Here is a 4,746-nt window from a genome sequence, read left to right as displayed (position 1 = left end):
GCTCATACTGGTAATATCGTCTCATACTATGTGTTTACTGTCTTCCTCGTAGTTTTGTGCCTGACTCTCGCTCTCTCTCTTTGTTTGCAGGTCTCAAGACCTGCATACTGACCTGCAGTCCGGCCCCTGATCTCTCCTGTGCTCATTGACTTCATCAGCCTCTGCTGCTCATCTTTGCTTTGATTCCTATCAAATTACTATTACTACTTGTAGACTGACGATATATATAGATATCCATTATAATATAATCACCGTTTCATCTTGCTGTCATGTTTGCTCTGTACTGTATCATGTTTTCTGCATGTTTGCTCCTCTCTCTCTCCTTCATCCTCTCTGTTCTGTCTCCCTCTTTTCCTCTCTCTCTCTCTCCTTCATCCTCTCTGTCCTGTCTCCCTCTTCTTCTCCTCCTCTACCCGGCCGACTAGCAGCAGGACTGGTTCCTCCTTAAATAGACGGGTCCTGCTCAAGGTTTCTTCCTCTTAAAGGGAGTTTTTTGCTTTTAAGAGGGTTCAGGCTCTGGGTCTCACGCTCTGAGTTTCTGTGAAGCACTTTGAGACAATTTCTGATTGTAAAATGGCTATATAAATAAAACTGAATTTAATTGAATTGAATATTTCTCTTCTGCAGTCTATGTGTGGCATGATCTTGTGACACAATACTAGGAAAAAACAAAAAGCTTCATCTTCCAGCATTCTCACATAGCGGCATCTCTCTTCGTAGGGCCATCAAATGCTTCTCCATTCCGTATGGTCTGAAAACACTTCACTAGATCATCCTTGTGCTCGTACACTGTGTTAACAGGCTGTTGAAATTCCAACGTGTTGATGATGCACTTGGAAGTCGATGCACCACCACCTCATCAAGCACTGCGGTTCTCTTGCTCGATCTTGTGAAAAAAAGAAGCAAATCCTCCCATGTCAGAAAAAAAGTGACCTAAGTGATCTAAGGGATGCGAGGTTGCTTGTTGCCTTACCAGGTTTAACTGGTGGGTATAAGAGTGAACGTAGTGAGCGTTTGAATAGATGTCCTGTACCTTACGCTGCACTCCTCCAGTGGCACCCCTCATACTGAAGCCCCATCATAGGCCTGGGCGATCAACTTTTTCAAAATTCAAAAAAACTCTCTTGAATGTTGTGGCGTTGGTCAATGTATCTCAGTACCAGGACTAGTTGACACCACGGCGCACAACTCTCCCTCCCCTTAAATAAATGGCAAATAGTAACGTGATGAAGTTGCACTCACCACAAAACTGAGGCACAAAGCTGCCTCCTGTAGCTGTGTGCCTCGTTCTTCTTCTCTGATCCTTCAGTACTCCGTGTTTAGTCAAGTAATCACGCTTGACATTATTTTCCCTTTGGACGCCGTTTTCTTTGCACTTCAGGCAGGTTCAATTCCCCAAAATATCCTGCTGTGTCTTTGAACCTGTGGTCACCATCCACTTTTTGTTTTTTTAACACCTTTGTTCACAGCCGTACAAATCTCTGAGCTGCACGACACAAAATAAATAATTTTTTGTTAATATTACTGTAGTGTTATTCAGCAGAATATTGTGGGTAGTTTAAATTTATATATAAAAAATAAATTCTTATATTTATAAAAAACATTTGGGCTGGATCATATATGTTTTGGACATCTTGGTGTGGGCCAGATAGAACGTTACAGCGGGCCAGATTTGGCCCGCAGGCCTTGAGTTTGAGGATAAAAGAGTCCACAAGGTGGCGACAAGTCACTGCACTATACTAGCAGCTAATACTGCACACAATCATTTGGATATAGTTCTGTCATTACTGTTGTTTTTCAGCTCACTTAGATAATACTAATACTGCTCTCCCTTATTTTGCCTCATCTTGTTTTTATGTCATACATCATCCTCCCATACTGGTACTGACAGACCTCGCTTTGTCTCTAGCTTGTAGTAATGCTAAAATCAAACAGTCCAATCAATTCCTATATTACAATATTATTCAAATATTTTCACATTTCTCACAGGTGTGGCTCCTGTATAAAATGAGGTAAACAAAAAAACGTCAAATTAAAAACACAGATGTAGAGCAGACCTGTTCATAGCATAAGGGTACATAGGACTGACCTATCTGTATGGAGGAGATCAGAGGAGAGAGTCTGTCTAACCTAAGCATCAATTGCCATGAATGTACTTGAGTCACCTTTAAACCTACACACAGAAGAGCAGAAAAAGTTATGGTCTACTGTGAGCAGGCCTGATCGTAAAGTCTGACAGCAGCAGGGAGGAGCGCTCCTTCACACAGTGCGGATGGTAGTGTTGGGAGGTTCGACTCGTTACTGACTCGATTCAGTTACTCTCAAACCCTAATGTGAACGAATCTTATTGTGAGTCATTTAGTTCATTTTTATAGCCGATGGCGCATGTTCCTCTGTAGTATAGTGCCGCGCATTGATATAGGTCAAGCGGCGACGTGCATTAGGTGTGAAGCGTTGTGTGTTGCTATGGTAACTGGAAGTCTTGCGTGAATAAACAGAACTGAAGAAGCCTTGGCCGCGGTTCTCAAACACTAAATACTGAAGACAACATGGTTTGCTTCAGCTGACAAAGTATAATACACAACTACCACAAGCAATTCAAAGCATGTGAACACATAAGAGAGCAAATATACACCACAATAAAGCACCTGTTTTTTTTTAAATCAGGAAAACGGCACAACGCACTATTCTCACGGGCGGGTCTTATTTTGCTGCTGCTGGTTTATCTGTTAATAAAAACCGCCAGGCTAGGCCACACACACCACACCAAAATCCCAACAATATTTACAAAAACACAGAGGAGCCAGAGATCGATTGTTTAGAGTTCACGCTGTGTTGCAGGCAGAGCTCAGGTGATCAGCTCCGCACACAAGCAGCGCGACACAACCGGTCTTTTTCCACAAAGCTTCTCCCCTGTACCCCCAGAGTTTAGTGCAACCCGATCAGTTCCCAAATAATATATACAGAATATTTATAGTTCAGAGTTCGAGAGAACGGTCCAAATGAACCCGTGTCCCTCCGTGAGGACAAGATCAGCAGTTCCTCGGTGAGACGTCGCTCCATTAAAAAAAAGAATAAAACGCGATCTCACCAAACTCCAGTCGTTCGGGTAAATCCTTTTTAGTCCTGGGGTAATCCACTGTCTTTGGTAAATCTACATTGTCCGTAGATTCCACTTAAATCGCGGTAAATCCAGCCAGGGAAAAGGTCCACTCGTCCACCTGTGCCTTCCGTGTGTCTCCTGAGTTCCCCCCGTGTGTCCTCCGTAGAGACATCTAAATGTTCCGCACAGATATCCCACACCTCCGCAGCGTAGATTGGCAGGTGACAAATATACATACATGACATTTATATGTGATGAGAAATAATAACCTCTTTTCTCTCATTTCTAAAACAGCCATGAACGAGAGTGTGCTGCTTCCCACACAGCGTGTGTGGAGCCCGTCACGTGACAGATGAACGAAGAACGAGAACGAGAAGGAATCCTCAGCTCTGATCTGTGCAGCCTGAGCAGCCTATCGCATGACAAATGAACGACGGACGAGAAGGAGAACTGCTTCTTACACACTGGTAAAGTTAAAAAATATTTATCATTAAATGAACACATATGTGCAGTGGAGAGGATGAAGTACAGGAACTATTAAAGTATGTATTATTATATTTTATTATTTAATGGCGAATAACACTAAAACATATAATTTTCGAAAGCATTTATATACAGACACACTTTACATTATATACACAATAACTCTACACATCAACAAGAACCAAAGACCACTAATTAGTTATGATAGCGTATGCCGGTTGTCACAAATGAAGGAGCGTCAGATATCAGATTCATGTCCTTGTTTGTTTCTCAGTACACAGCCCCGCAGCTGAGCTTCAGCAAATGAGCAATCTATGAATGATCTGTGAACGATCCACGAACGATCCGTTCGTTTGCTGATCATTTGCTGCTGGTCAGATGCCACACAGCCTGAGTGGCTTGGTCGTCATGTGACAAAAGAACGAAGATCCGGGGGCGACTCGTGAACGAATCATATCTGTTTCCTGTCCTGCCAACTGAGCTTATGCGGCTGCCTGCCATGTGTGCGAGAGAACGAATCACTCACTGAGACATTCTGGGTTGATGTCCAGTACTAGACCTGTTCGTTTTATCTTCTGTGCAAGACTTGTTGAGTTCATCTTCAGGCCTCAATATCCTGAAAAAGAAATTTCTAATCCTCGTCAGCAGTGTCTTCTGGGTTTTATTTGTGCTAAAACCTGTATTTTCTCTGTCACTGCCTGACTTGTGTTGTTGACTGTGGATTTCTTGACTGTACTTGTTCGGTTTATCTTCTAGACAGGACTTGTCAGTTTTATCACCACAAAGAGGCTTGTTGGGTTTATCTCCAGGTCTAGCCTTGTCAGGTTTATCTCCAGGTCTAGACTTGTCAGGTATATTCCACGTCATCCTCTTCAGAGTGGACTTCTCGAGTTTCCCTTTGGGTGTACTGTTGTTTGTGTTGTTTGTATTAGTGCCAATGTTGTTTTGACCAACAAAGCTGCAGGAAGTTGAAGGTGTGGGTTCTTCAACATCTGGAAGTTCACTTGGGTCTGTGGGACTCTTGTTAGGAAAGTGTCTCATGGTCAAAAACTGGTGCCCCAGAGCTTCTATGGGCGTGATTCTCTTTGCAGGATCTGTGTGTAACATCCTTTTAAGAAGGCTTAAAAATGCCCTATTGTCTTTCCACTTCTTGACTGTTT

Source organism: Parambassis ranga, unplaced genomic scaffold, assembly GCF_900634625.1.
Source record: "Parambassis ranga unplaced genomic scaffold, fParRan2.1 scaffold_235_arrow_ctg1, whole genome shotgun sequence".
Classification (NCBI taxonomy): domain Eukaryota; kingdom Metazoa; phylum Chordata; class Actinopteri; family Ambassidae; genus Parambassis; species Parambassis ranga.
This window is presented reverse-complemented; position numbering follows the sequence as displayed.